This window comes from Girardinichthys multiradiatus, unplaced genomic scaffold (assembly GCF_021462225.1).
Source record: "Girardinichthys multiradiatus isolate DD_20200921_A unplaced genomic scaffold, DD_fGirMul_XY1 scaffold_37, whole genome shotgun sequence".
Taxonomy (NCBI): domain Eukaryota; kingdom Metazoa; phylum Chordata; class Actinopteri; order Cyprinodontiformes; family Goodeidae; genus Girardinichthys; species Girardinichthys multiradiatus.
Genome location: NW_025917690.1, coordinates 24,723 through 40,579, shown reverse-complemented (window position 1 = coordinate 40,579; position 15,857 = coordinate 24,723). Strand labels below are relative to the sequence as shown.

The following is a 15,857-nucleotide window of genomic DNA, read 5'->3' as shown; positions in this document are numbered from 1 at the left end:
AAACACTAAAAGACAGGGCCATGTGGTTCATCGGTAGAGGGTCAGCATTATGTTGTTGCCAGCAGAAGCTTGGATGATGCCCCTCTCCAGAAAGGTGTCACAGGTAGACACAGAGTCAGGCCAGGTGTAGCTTCTAGGAAGAGAAAAGAGAGAAAACATAAAGTTTAAAACTGAAATAACAGCAAATAATGCAGAATAAGAGAGTAGTGTGAGAATGTAGTGAAGAGGGTGAAAGTGGTCATTATGTCTTCCAGCAGCCTAAGCCTATAGCAGCATAACTACAGAGATAGCTCAGGATAACCTAAGCCACTCTGACTATGAGCTTTATCAAAAAGGAAAGTTTTAAGCCTAGCCTTAAAGTAGAGAGTTTGTCCATCTAGAGCCCACTGATGGCCATTGTTATACTAAAAACCACAACGATTGGGATACCTCTCTTATGCAATCTGTTCCTTGTCCTGAACAGTTTTTTAGTGTTAACTTATAATTGTTTAGTTTTAGCTTTGTATATGATTAGAGCTGTCTGTAGTTTCACTATGTCAATGAATTTTAACAATTTAGATTTTGTAGTATGATCCAGATATCCCAACTTGAATTATTCTTATTGTAGTATTTCTAAGGGCTGCAGTGTAGTTTTGCAATTGTTGCCCAGGATCTCCGCACAGTAACTTAAATAAGTTAAAACTAGTGAACAGCAGAGAATATGCAATGCTCCTTGTTCTCTGACCGACTTGGCTTTATTTAATAGAGATGTTTTTTGACACTTTACTTTGAACATATCTGATGCGTGGTTTCCAGTTGAGTTTATCATCAATAATGACCCCTAGCAATTTATTTTTTTGTACTCTTTCAATATTCACCCCATTTATCTGTATTTGATTTTCCGTATGTGAGTGACAGTTCCTAAATAATATCGTTTTTGTTTTGTTTAGGTTTAAAGACGGCTTGTTTTCATCAAACCACATTTTAAGTTTGTTCATTTCATCAGTTATAGTTGTTCGACATCATCTCCATCACAAAAAAAATTTTGTATCATCAGCAAATAGTACAATTTTCATTATTTCAGATACTTTACATATATAATTTACATATATTATGAATAGTTTAAATCCCAGCACTGACCTTTGAGGAACTCTGATGACTAAAAATGAAACTACCAGCATCACAGATATAACCTACAACTGAAAAATGCAAGGGAATCCTTTTTTTCTGAGATCATCAGCAAAAACATTAATAATGCTCGTGCATTATTTGCCACGGTCGACAGGTTAACAAACCCTCCTGTAACTGTAGCATCTGAACTCCACTCTACCAGGGCCTGCAATGAATTTGCTAACTTCTTCACTAAAAAAAACTCAAGAGATCAGAGGGGCAGTCAGCTCATCCACATCAACTCCAGTACCAATGTTGTCTCCAACTACAACTGATTTTGACAAAATTTCCCAATTTCACCAAATAAACTACAAAATCTTAGAAGAAATTGTACAGCAACTAAGCTCTTCTTCCTGCTGTCTCGATCTTTTACCCCCAGCTTTCCTTAAGAAAGCTTTGCCCGTAATAACATCTGATTTAACACAAATAATAAACGAGTCCCTTTTGGCAGGTGTTTTCCCCAGGTCCTGAAAACAGCAATTATCACACCTCTATTGAAAAAGAGGAACTTGGACAAGCTGCTACTACAGAACTATCTCAAGCCTCCCCTTCATCAGCAAGATTACTGAAAACATCAGAGACCACAAAAATCACATGTGGCGTTCCCCAAGAATCCATCTTAGGGCCCCCCCTATTCAATATCTACATGCTCCCCCTAACTCAGATTTTAATAAACAACAACGTAAGTTATCATAACTATGCAGACAACACACAGCTATACGTTACAATGTCACCAGGTGACTATGAATCCATTCAAGCGCTGGGTAAATGAATCAATATGATTAACATGCAACTTACTTTGAGAAATTCCGATGTACAACTGAAAAACAGCTGAATGAAGGATGATACATGCATAAAATCAAGCAAAGGATAAAGCTAATAAAAGGTGTTAATTTAAAACAGAGATCCTTACATGGTGCATTCTGAGATTTTTATGCAGATTGATCCCTGTTATATCCTATCAAGTACAGAGAGAGACATTTAAAACTCTGAGGAATCCTGAACATTCTTGTGATAAAAGTTATCCAAAAAACAACTGGAAGCAAACAGCATTTGGCTTCATTTCATCTGTCGCAGGACAGGACGCATGGACTCTGTCAAGGAATTAAAACTCTTCAAAACTGTTTCAGAGGAAACAACCTTATTTTCTTTATAATAACAACTGAATAACATTTCTAGTAATATGGAAGTAGAACCATGAGCTACAATTATAACAAAATGACTGATAAGTGACAATAACTTGATCCTAATCATCTTGCATTAATACATTTTGAATTAGTTAATACAATTTAGGAGACTAGACTTTACACACTACACATCAAGAACTAATGGATAAGAACATAAACATAATTTAGGTGTAGGACAACAAAAGCACAACAAATAAAGTTCAAATTAAATCAATATGACAATAGTAATAGCAGAATAAGGTCAGAAATGGTAATTAATGTGTTAACTTAGATCCCAAGAGAACTCTGTGGAAAGTTTTCCCTCTAACATATTAGCTGAGAATGTCAGTGTTGAACTGATGCTTAATGTATGTTATGTGATTTTACTTAAATTCTAAACTTTAGCAGATGTTTCCAGGAAAGGTTTTTTCAGAAGGCGAGTAGGGTCAGGAAATGGTTTTTGGATTAGATCCCAGAACAGAGACAGAGAGAAAAATAACACATAGAGAACAAGGTTTTGACTTAGGAAAGGTGCTACATACAGGCTCGGACAGGAACGAAAAGTACTTGCCTATGATGTGTGAAGAAACTAATTAAATGTGCAGAACATCAGACAGAATAGATAAATAAGCCCTAAATAAAATAAAACATAAAGCATCACCAGAGAACATAAAACAATAATCAGAGGCAATATTTCTATAAAACAAACATAATAGTGGATTTAATTGCATTGGAAATACCTTAAATTTCAAAAACTCGAATTAGCAGGAAATTAGAACAGGAAGAGAACGATAGTGCCGAAAGAATTGAAAAACTGGAATTTAAATAAATTTACAATACTGCATGACTGAAAGGTTTTTACATAATAGGATACTGGATTGTAAGTCTTCGTAAGTAAGTCTTTTACAAATAAACTAGTGTTTGAGATGTACAATTGCAGTCTATATTTACAAAATAAAATAGGTTTCTTGTTTTCTTTAAACAACAAATTTTAATATATGTTTGTTACTGAAGGGAATATATTAGGAAAAAGCAATGTTCCCTTTAAGGGAAAATGTAATTTTGACATTTCTTTCGCAAATAGAGAAAGTACAATGTGACTGAGGAGATGTCTTTCTATAATTTTTGTTAATTAGATAGTAAACTTCCAAAGTGTGGGCTGCATGGTGGCGCAGTTAGTAGCACTGTTGCCATGCAGCAAGAAGGTGCTGGGTTCAACTCCCAGCAGGGGTCTTTCTGCATGGAGTTTGCATGTTCTAACAGTGCATACGTGGTGTTGGAATTATAAATTGGAGAATATTATTTAATATTTTATCAAATAATATTACGGTCTGTTAAGGGTTGTCCTGTGAGGTGATGGTATTAGGACAAAATAGAAAGGTATGAGATGAGCTCTGACATTATTGAACAGCATAAACTCTGCACATATATGGAATGAATTGACACAATTTCTTAAAATACAAGAATTTATTAACAAAAATAAGTCAATATAAAGTCAAACATATTTCAATCAACAAACTCTTTACTATGCTAAAACAATCCAACTAAACTACCAACAAGAATTAAAGAATAAAGAAGACTAATGGGCTATGTACAATATAAACAAGTTGATTAAAGATGGTTGAAAATCGTGACCAAAAAGAATGATGTAACATTACCATGCAATGTTTATGTTTAAGAACCAAGGATTATCTTGAAGAATCTGGAAGTGAAGTTAAATTAGTCTTGGAACCAACCTAAGCAATAATCAGCATACCTTTAGACAACCCTTCACAATGCAAGATCAGATAAAATATTATTTTAATAAAATTATGTTTTAAAGAATGATCTGCTGAATAAAACCAACCTTCTGGATGACCATTTCTCAACGGCGTCTAATTAGCTGCCTTTATTTATTGAAATAATATTTGAAGAAATATTATTAAGGGAGTATTTTGGAAACGAGCCAAATCTTTCCGGAGAAATGGGGCTTAATGGTGTTTACTTAGTTATCAAATCTAGTAAATGATGTTTAGGGACTATTATTTACTGGATTGAAGACTAAACCTTTCTGGGTAAATATTATTTAGCACCAGAATCAGACACACACCTTTAAAAATACCGTTAATAAAAGGGTTAAAATGCATAAGCGCAGACGGCGCGTTATGAGCAATCTTCTGTGTTTAAAATCACCCTTCAAGTAAAGTTTGACTTAACTTAAAAACACAAACACAGAACACAAACAGGGCACGTGTGCTGCAGATAGCACACACAAACAAAACAAAACTTCATAGAATGAAAACGTTCAGATCATTTCATCCTAACTGTTAATCTGCCCAAACCTAACCTCTGACCATGGTGAGGAAATGTTGTCCAAGGGGCGAAGTTTGAAGAAACGTCCACAGTCAACAAGTGGTTAGCTCGGTAGCTTCGCGGGGGGTTGAAGGTGCGTTCGCTCTGTGAACAACAGGGTTAGCTCCGGAGCTGTAGCTGGGCGGCCTGTCCTGTCCGCTGACCACACGGGTTAACACGATGAGGTGGTCTCTGCTTTCTTCCTTCCAGACTGGGAGACCGCGTCTTTTCAGGGGTTTCTCTCGAACACCGTTTGCTTCTGCAGGGCTCGGAAAGTCAGCAATGTTTATACCTGAATTTCCCCTCTTTATGAATGAAATCACCAGGTACACAAACAGTGCTTCACTCATACTTAACTTGTGCATATGATCGCGTGATCTTATGACACTCTTGGATCCAGTTTGAAGAGTTTATGTCTTTTTGCCAGCAAAAGACATTAGCGAGCTTTGTCCCCCTCCTATCCCGATGAACACCGGTATGGAAGAGGGCGGATGTAGCAACAGCTGTGGTTTTATTTGGGTAGTGGCGTCACCGGAAGTCCGCAGTTATCCCGTTTCCTGGCTGTGCCGGAAGAAGGTTAATGCACTTTATTTTGAAAAGTTCCAAAAGAGTTCGTACCGGAGTTTAATGTTGAAATCCATGGCTGTGGGTCCCAACATGTGGGTTCTCACTGGTGTTGGGACCCACAGCCATGGTTACAACAGGAAGTGTGGTGCAGACCTTTCTGGAACTTTCCCAATAAATGGCAATAACTGACTTTCAGCAACTTAGGAGGGGGGGGGGGGGGACTTCCAATAATGCCACTGCCCGTATAGAACCCCCACCTTCCCAAGGAACTGATCTCTTCCATCCATCCGGACGGATGCTGCGGAGTTGGCAGGAGAGACAGCTAATATCTCTTTGGACGTTTCTTCAAACTTTGTCGCCCTGGACAGCTTTTTCTCAGCACGGTTCAACGAGGTTAGGTATGGGCAGAGAGAAGTGATTTAGGATGAAATGTTCTAAACGTTTTTCATTTTATGAAGTTTGGTTTTGTTTGTGAAACTCTACTTTCTTAGTGCTAGCAGGCTATCTGCAGCACACATGCTCAGTTTTGTGTTCTGTGTTTGTGTGTTTTGAAAGTTAAGACAAACTTTACTTGTAGGGTGATTTTAAACACAGAAGATTGATCATAACGTGCCGTCCGCGCTTATTCATTTTAACTCTTTTATTAACCCTGGTATTTTAAAGGTATGTGTTTGATTCTGGTGCTAAGCTAAAAGCTTCTTTGGGTAGCTTTAAATGCTAACAGCTAAGAACACGTGCTTGCATACTTAAGCCCATTTCTCCTGAAAGATTTGGTTCTTTTCTAAAATATTTCCCTAAATATTTTACGATTTCCACAGCCATGGATTTCAACATTAAACTCCGGTACGGACTTTTCTGGAACTTTCAAAATAAATTGCATTAACCTACTTCCCGCACAACTTAGGAATTGGGGGTAACAGCGGACTTCCCATGATGCCACTGCCTGCATAAAACCCACCACCTTCCCACAAGTCTTTCTCTTTCCACACAGCCTCTAGTGGGACCGGTCAGGAGAGGCCCAGCGCGCTAATGTCTTTTGCTGGCAAAAAGACATAAACTCTTCAAACTGGATCCAAGAGTGTCATAAGATCACGCGATCATATGCACAAGTTAAGTATGAGTGAAGCACCGTTTGTGTACCCGGTGATTTCATTCATAAAGAGGGGAAATTAAGGTATAAGCATTGCTTACTTTCTCTCCGAGGCCTGCCTGGGAAATCCCCAGTAAGGAAGTTGTTTCTACAAGCCGAGTCTGAAGGAAGGACAACGGCCCGCATCACCGTGGTTACGGTGAAAGCTAACCGCGCTAAATCTGATAACTAAGTAAACACCATTAAGCCCCATTTCTTCAGAAAGATTTGGCTCTTTTCCAAATATTCCCTTAATATTTATTTAAATAAAAGGGCTACATGGTGGTGCAGTTGGTAGTACTGTTGCCTTGCAACAAGAAGGCCCTGGGTTCAATTCCCAGCCAGGGGTCTTTCTGCATGGAGTTTGCATGTTCTCCCCATGCATGTGTGGGTTCTCACCAGGTACTCCAGTTTCCTCCCACAGTCCAAAGACATGCCTGTTAGGTTAATTGGTCACTCTAAATTGCCCTTAGGTGTATGAATGAGTGTGTGCATAGTTGTTTGTGTGTTGCCCTGCAATGGACTGGTGACCTGTCCAGGGTGTACCCTGCCTCTTGCCCATAGACTGGTGGAGACAGGCACCAGCTCCCCTGTGACCCACTATGGAATAAGTGGTAGAAAATGACAGACTGACTGATTTATTTAAATATTATTTTAATAAATAAAGGCAACTAATTAGACACCATTGAGAATTAGTCATCCAGAAGGTTGGTTTTATTCAGCAGATCATTCTTTAAAACATTATTTTATTAAAATAATATTTTTCCTGATCTTGCATTGTGATTGGTTGTCTAAACGCTTGCTGATTATCGCCTAAGTTAGTTCCAAGACTAACTTAACTTAATTTCCAGATTCTTCAAGATAATCCTTGGTTCTCAAACATAAACATTGCATGGTAATGTTGCATCACTCTTTTGGTCATGATTTTCAATCATCTTTTTAATCAACTTGTTTATATTGTACATAGCCCATTAGTTTTCCTTATTCTTTAATTCTGCTTGGTAGTTTAGTTGGATTGTTTTAGCATGGTAAAGAGTTTGTTGATTGAAATATGTTTGACTTTAAGTTGACTTATTTTTGTTAATACATTTTTGTATTTTAAGAAATTGTGTGAATTCATTCCATGTGTGTGCAGAGTTTATGTTGTTCAATAATGTCAGAGCTTGGCTCATCCCTTTTTGATTTTGTCCTAATACCACCGCCCTACTGGGCTGGTATTCACAGGACAACCCTTAACAGACCGAAATATTATTTGATAAAATATTAAAGTATTAATATTAAATATTAAATAATATATTCAGATTCATAGTCACAACACCGGGTACTCTGGCTTCCTCCTACAGTCCAAAGACATGCCTGTTAGGTTAATTGGTCTTTCTAAAGGACTGGCTACCTATCCAAGGTGTACCCCGCCTCTCGTCTGTAGACTGCTGGAAATATGCACCAGCTTCCCCGCAACCCACTATGGAAGAAGCAGTATAGAAAATGACTGTCTGACTTCCTGACTGTGTGTACGGACAATTATAAATTAACTTAATCTTTGTTAGTGAAAAACTGCAGCGGCGATAGACGTGGCTGTAGAACAGAGTGCATGTCCCAGACTATCAATAAACTATGACGTTTATATCATAGGAGGGAGGAATGAACTGCCTTCCTTGAAATTGTTAATCTTCTGTTTTGAGAAGTTCCAGGCAAAGGAAAACTGTCATCTGATCTGTTTAAATAGGAAGACTACTAGCGATAATACAGCTTAACAAGATGAAGTTACCTCAAAAATACTTGTTGATTAAAACACTTGTTGAAATGTAAGAACTGACAAAAACTTAAAAAAGACAACCAGCTGAGCAAGATGAGACTGAAGCAAACTGAAGCAAAAATATAATCTAAGAAGCTGAATGCAATGCAATGCAGGCAGATGTGGAGTGGGATAGAGGTAGACTGGCTTTGGCCACCATTCTCTGTCCTCTTGCTTTACTTCGGCAGCCCCACAGTGACAGTTTAGTGGCAGATGAAAACTGCAGATCTCCTTCTACATTGAATAAAATGGGATGCATCATCTCAAACAAGCATCTGGCATATAAAAGCAGTATTTACTATCAAGACAAATAATGGAACTGTGAGTGAGAGGACCATTTGAAGTACAAAAATGACAATGCTCATTTTCAGGATAATGTCTGAGAAGTACATAGTTTAGAACAATATCTTTGCTGATAGGGTGAGGTAGAATGGCACTGAACATGCTTCCAGGGGAAAAGGTGATTGCTTAAACTATACTTGCTAACTTCTGTTTCTTCGTTTTGCATGAAATCCTGACCGAATATAATTGATTATCACTGCTAAAAGGAGCAGTGCCTTTCTCTCTATCAGTAGCTTTTTTACAGGTGATGAGAGGGAACCAAATTGACCTACAGAACGTTACCCTTCATTGAATGTGGAGGCTTGACCTGGGTTCTCGTTGAGAGAGCTTTTAGAAGAATGTTCTTTCCGAACGGAAAATGGTTTGACAATTCATTCTATTTCTTAAGAACCTTATGTATTTTTGATTTGCTGCAGTACAATACTAATCTAGAAAATTGTCACTGTTAAATTTGGTTTTAAACTTTCATTTATGCTTATAATTATTTTTGTTTTCTGTGATTACTATGTCCTTGTGGCTGAAGTGTGATCTCTAGTGTGAAGGCCATCACACCCCTTTTCACGCCATCATCGTGTGGGACTATGATAAAGAAGGACACTGAGGAAATACAGGAAAAAGGATACTGAGGAAATACAGAAAAGGTGATGCTAACAATGCTTACAACCCAGTTTACATATTACACTTCTGTTGCAACTATTATCTGAACAATGCCCCTGAAATTTAATGCTTGGATAACATGTATGATGTAGTAATTAAGAGGAGATTTTAGTACGGGTTTAACTGTCATTTTTGTTGAATGTTTTCTCCTGTTTCTGTTAATTTAGGAAGGTAAGATGAATGTATTTGGTTTCAGTTTCTTTTATCAGGTAAACTTTATCCATAAAAGGCAGATCTGTTTTGTTAGTTATCTTGGCCTGGGTTGACTCAGAAGTTAAAACAATCTCCTTTTTGCACAACTTAAGTTTTGGTACTTGGTGAACCAGTTGGTTTCATATTCTTTAATTTTGTTAGCGTTTTGTATGGTTTAGAACAATCAATGCTAATTTTTAAAATAAGACTGCTCATGTTTGAGAATAAAACATGTTTAAATCACTTTGGAGTTATTTAGATGTTTCTACAACCTAGTTGACTAGCTGTACCTGAAAGCACCATGTGGAGTTGTTGGAGAAATCCCCTCTTATAAACCAAGATTCCTCGACTTGCATTTTATACAATGTATACCACATACCTTGGTAATGTTGAAAGATGTGTACGATGGCATGAAGTTTAGCTCACCTTTTTTTCTCCACTGTAGCTTCATGAGAAACCTTGATGCTCCTAAATAGCAGACTTTATTGATAGCTAGGAGTCATCTCTGTTTTGTTTCGGTGTCACTTTATAAAGTTGGACTACAGAATGTTGCATTGTGCACTTAGTTCTGCACAGACATTTTGCATCTATTCAGATATAAAACATTGCTGAATTTGTTTGGTAGGTGCGAGTACCAAACTAATAGGGTTTTACCGGATGTTTTTGGTATGAATAAAAAAAACTACCCTCAACCTTGTGTTTTCAGTATTTTTCTCTTCATAGAATCAACATTAGTAATATTTCATAAAGGAGAAATTGGCTGAGCTATTGTTGCCAATAAAACATAATTTTTTTTTAATGGAAATTATTTACTATTTATAGATATTTATAAACCATTTATAGATCAGGCTTTCTCAAAGTCCAGAAATGTGGATTAAATTGTGTTGAATTTTTGATATATGAAAACGCTAAATATTATGGAACCCTTACAGCAACGTTCACAGTGGAAGAGCAGTAAATATTTCAACCTGTCTGTTGTGTGACCCACTCAGCTGAAGCTCAGGCATCTGACAGAGACCTGACTGCAGCATACTGTTCATTAATGACCACAAATTTCACAAAATCATATTATTCAAGATGATAGTGGCAACTGGTGGACTGGAAAGACAGAAACATAAAATAAGGAAGACAGTGACATATTCTCAAAAACTGGTCTAAAGTACAATTTTATGAGCTTTTGATACATGAGCAAAATCATGCAAAAACAAACTTTTTTAAATATGGTGAAGAACATAACCAAAGAGACGATGAACACATTAATCGTTAGTGCAAAAATTGCTTATTGATTTAAAAATGAACCTTTCACTTTTAGTTTTGGGTTTGCAACTCCAGCTTTATAAGGCAGCAGTCAATATGTGCTGCTTTCACTTTATTCTGCTGTCCTGAAATGTAGAAAATATAATTATTGCAGGTTTGACAGCCACCTTCCCTGCAGTCCTTTTATCTTTTTTTGTATCTTCCAACAGCTTCTAACGTCTCTTTCTAACCACCCCCATCATGCAACCGGTAAAACAGGAAATGTTATATAATTTAAAAAAAACAACATCAGTGGGGACTGGGGTAGAGGTCAAATGAGAAACTGAGGGGCGTGAAAGTAGCTTTCCTGTTGCTACTTAAAAGCCAATCATAGAAATAATCAAAGAAAAAAATACATGTAAAATAAAAACAGCAGACTTTTCTCACATTTACACAGATTAGTTCATTATTATTTTTGTTGCAAACATGCATAAATGGGCAAATATACACAGAAAGGGCTTTAACCAGAACTCAAAAACCAAGTAACTCATAGACAGTTTTGTAAACTGAACTGATGAAAAGGTTGAAAAGGATCACAAAATAACTTCAGATAAGATGGGAGGCTTTTCTCAAATGAAACATATCACAAATGTTCACTGTTGCACTCACTAAATAACAAAGTCAACACTAAACTATAGGGCAGGATGTTGTGTTCCTCCTATAGTAGAACTTTATAGAGAAACCAGTGATATTTAACACCCTCTCTGTGGTGACCCAGGCTTACACAGGGACTGGAACAGGGTTCTGGGAATGTTCTTCTGAACCTGGGCACCAGTCCCACAGTGGGCCATATTAAAACACTGTTCAGGCTCCAACTCAGGGTCAGAATGAGGCATTGGTAGAGAGGGAGATGCTCTGTCCTTCAGCAATTATCAGTAATATCCTCCTGTTACTACAGTGGATACACTAACGTTTATTAAAGAACAAAATAAATAATAGTATTAAAAAGATTGAGATTCTATAACAGATTCTTAAACATCATCATTATTTCTGATGTTGTCTGTAGGAGTTAAATAGGTGCGTAATCCCAGTCTGAGGCTGCATCTGATTGTTTAACGTCACTCAGTGTAAAATATTTAACTTTGAATTTTGACTTTTACATCACCCACCTTACTGAAAACATGTAAGGTTTTTTGGTTCAGATTCTTGTCTGAGAGTTTTCTGCTAAATATAATGAATGAAGAAGCTCTCAGTTATATAAAAATGCTGCATAATGCAGAAAATATATGCTGTTATAAATGTGCTGTTAGGATTTTATGTGAGTAGGGAACATTTAAATGAGAGGGTGGAAAAGAGATTCAGCAACAGAAATATGTAACTGTGAATTAAACTTTAAGAATACAAAACCTACCAGACTTCTGCTTCAGTTGGGTGTAGTCTGGTAAAAAAAAATATGGTTAAGCAAAGAAGCCCTGATAGCGAACAGATTTGTGGGGAATGTGGGTTGACTGGGTGGTGATGGTAACATGATGTTTTACAATGAATATTTGCTTTGGTGGGTTGTGTTTACTGAAGTTTGAACAAGCAATAGCCGGATCTGAGTTCTCTGATCCTCCTTCAACCAATTCACCAACATCGTTATCCCCTCCTAGTATGGAAGCAAATCGTTACCATATTTCAAATGAAAAAGCATTTCCAGAAATGCTTTTTCATTTTAAGAATGTGGCTGCATTGTTTGACTCATAAATTAAATTAGTTATCAATAATCCTATTTGCATTTTAATTTTCTTCTTCAAGACTGCTCATTCTTTCACTTAATTAAAATGAAAAAGAAAAATACTTTTGAGATTTATTTTTCAAAATATGCCCCAGCAAATAAATACCAAAATTCAATTTGAAATGTAAAATTTGAAAATGAAAAAGCATTTCCAGAAATGCTTTTTCATTTTAAGAATGCGGCTGCGTTATTTGACCCATAAATAAAATTAGTAATCAATCATCCTATTTGCATTTGCATTTTCTTCTTCACGACTGCACATTTTATGCCATAATAAAAAAGAAAACAAAGCAGACATTGCTTTTTCGTTTTCGTGGTCTGCCCGCAAAGTACTGCCCAGAACCCGAAAACGAAAAAGCATTCCGAGCTGCAGGCGCAGAAGAGTGACGTCAGCAGCCGCCCTTCCTCAGCTCCCTGCTGACCGAGCTACCCATCTTGTTCGGTGGGAGGCGCTGTGCACGTCTGCAGTGGATTACATTGCAAACGTGCCGAGAAATTGATTGAATTGCAGCAGAGCCGAGCTCAATTTGTGGCAGTGGCAGGCAGAACTGGCAGTTCCGGTGGCAGCCTTATGGCCTGGGACATCCAGCGTGTTTTTAAGCATTTATTTATAATTTTCTGTGAGTGACGATTCAGAATAGCCGCTCATGCTCTATAATAAACCGGCTGTTTGTGCAATAAATCTTCGTGATCCTTTCAACACATCACACATAGTGCTATTTATTTTCCATGTCATGTAAATACAATCACCTTATGTTATGGGTCTAAAGCTGTTTATTAAATAATAATCAATAATTAAATCATTATTTAAAGGTAACAGGCTATAACAATAATGACAACCCATTTGCCGATAATTGGCATCAGCTTCCACAAAAACAGCGGCAACCGCATTGGCAAGCGTTTACGGCCGGTCTGGCACCTTCTGGCATCCTCGCGGAATCCTGTGCCACCCAGCGGCAGACTGTGGCAGTTCCGGTGCCTGCCACCGGAACTGCCAGTTCTGCCTGCCACTGCCACAAATTGAGCTCGGCCCTGCTGCAATTCAATCAATTTCGCGGCACGTTTGCAATGTAATGCACTGCAGACGTGCACAGCGCCTCCCACCGAACAAGATGGGTAGCTCGGTCAGCAGGGAGCTGAGGAAGGGCGGCTGCTGACGTCACTCTTCTGCGCCCACAGCTCGGAATGCTTTTTCGTTTTCGAGTTCTGGGCAGTACTTTGCAGGCAGACCACGAAAACGAAAAAGCAATGTCTGCTTTGTTTTCTTTTTGATTATGGCATAAAATGTGCAGTCGTGAAGAAGAAAATGCAAATGCAAATAGGATGATTGATTACTAATTTTATTTATGGGTCAAATAATGCAGCCGCATTCTTAAAATGTAAAAAAAATTCTGGAAATGCTTTTTCATTTTCAAATTTTACATTTCAAATTGAATTTTGGTATCTATTTGCTGGGGTACATTTTGAAAAATAAATCTCAAATGTCTTTTTCATTTTAATTAAGTGAAAGAATGAGCAGTCTTGAAGAAGAAAATTAAAATGCAAATAGGATTATTGATAACTAATTTAATTTATGAGTCAAACAATGCAGCCACATTCTTAAAATGAAAAAGCATTTCTGAAAATGCTTTTTCATTTGAAATATGGTAACGATTTGCTTCCATATCCTAGCTCAATCTCACTCAGCTTTTCCTGTCTGCCACCTACATAAACTTTAATTAAAACATTTAAAATGGAAGTAGAAATTATATATAGGCTTACATTCACACTTGTCTGCTTCAACACCACTTACAGGATTTATCTTTGAAATGGAATTAATCCATATTTTTCTTTTCTGTATCTCAATAATATAGTCTGGCAAAATGTTTAATTTCAACATGGGTTAGACTTACATAACTGTTAGATTGCCAAATTGTATTTACTTACACTGAAACATCCACAAAAACCACATAGAGGCGTTCACATAAGCCCTCAGTGGTGAATACGTGTTGCTCTTCCCGCCGAGCACACACTCCAGACACAGAGGAACGCTGTATGCTCCCCCTCAGGACCTGGACTCATCTCCACCTCTTTTGGTGTCAACTCTTCCACAACGAGCCGCAAAAAACCCCATTTCTAATAAAAAATGATTCAGAGCAAAACTAACATGATGTCAGGATCTGGAGTTTTGTGTGTGTGTGTGCTTTTTTGTTTGTTTACTTTCTTCACTTCTCAGATGGTGCTGGAGTTCTCAGGAGTGCTGGGTGACAAGTGCGACAAATCTGCTGATTGCTTGGAGGTGTACTTAAGCAGGAGGCTGCCAGCACTTCAGCGCCAGAGTGTTTGCCTTCAGTGGTACAAGCTCAAGCCACAATTAATCTTTGCTTTGTTCTTTGCTCTGAGTGACCTTCGTATGTGCTCCTTTGCAGGCTGTTTACCTGAACCTTTGGATAACCCTTGCTGATGCCTGACTTCGCTCTCTGCATTGTTTTGCTTATTTGGATGACCGACTTCTAGAGAAAGGATTCCTGTTGTCGTGGGTTAAGATCCCAAATTCCTGTTTCCTTCATCCAGACAAAGACCAGCTGGCAGCTTCCTGTTTCACCGTCATCTGAACCAAGGCATAAGCGTAACCTGTTCACCCTCCAACGCAAGTACTACCTTCCTGAACTCCTCACCGTCCTTCACAAGTCTCTCAAGCAGTTCCAGAGAAACTTCTGTGTTGAACACTCAGACTCTGAATCCCTCATCTCCCCCCTGGCGGTTAAATTACTCCAACATAGTAAGCCTTTCCTTAAGTTACAGTCACCACGTTAAGTGTAGTGTTTTGATTTATCTGCCCCGGGATTACTACAGGATTTTTGATTCACCTGCTTCTTCCTCTTCTTTCCGTACAGTTGGCGATCTACCTGTTCCAGAACAGTTCTCATTTATCCTTGTTAAAGAAAATAAACCTCCTTCATAACCTACAGTCAGTCATACTAGCTTAAAGGTCGAAAGCAGTGTAAGTGAAAGATTTAAACTAGATTAGGTAACACTTAACAGATAATATGCAGGTAATAGTGGAATTATAACTCTGTAAACATTAACCAGTAAGGATGACAAGATTACACATTTATGAGTATATACTTAGGAACAATAAAAACATGAGTAATCAGGGAGTGGAGTTGGTAATGTGCAAATGTACTATGTTTAAACAATTTGTCAACTGACATTTTCAATCATAAGCTTTTTTCCAGCTTGTTGGTTACAGTTACCTATCATTGCTATTTTAGAAACCATTCACTTTTACATCTGTAGAACACAAAAATAACTGAGTCCTGACCTTTCACCTATTTCAACAGTTTTTTACAAGGTTAAGATATAACACAAGTTCTTAGATTAAATCACGGAGCAGAACAAAAACGTTTATGATCTCAACAGTTGTTTTGAGAAAATTGAATCTGAGACAAAACCTCGGTGGGATTTGTTTACCTTCAGGTGGTAATTCTTCTTCACACTTCAACCTCATAAGCAATTTGTGTCTGGTTATAAGAT

General features: G+C 37.6%; 1 long non-coding RNA gene across 1 annotated transcript; it reads left to right on the top strand.

Moving 5' to 3' along the window:
• The first annotated feature begins 14,348 nt into the window (after window positions 1-14,348).
• LOC124865185 lies at window positions 14,349-15,357 on the top strand. The gene is made up of 3 exons (XR_007037492.1): window positions 14,349-14,675; window positions 14,750-15,102; window positions 15,218-15,357. It is a non-coding gene; the product is annotated as an uncharacterized LOC124865185 (long non-coding RNA).
• Window positions 15,358-15,857: the final 500 nt, after the last annotated feature.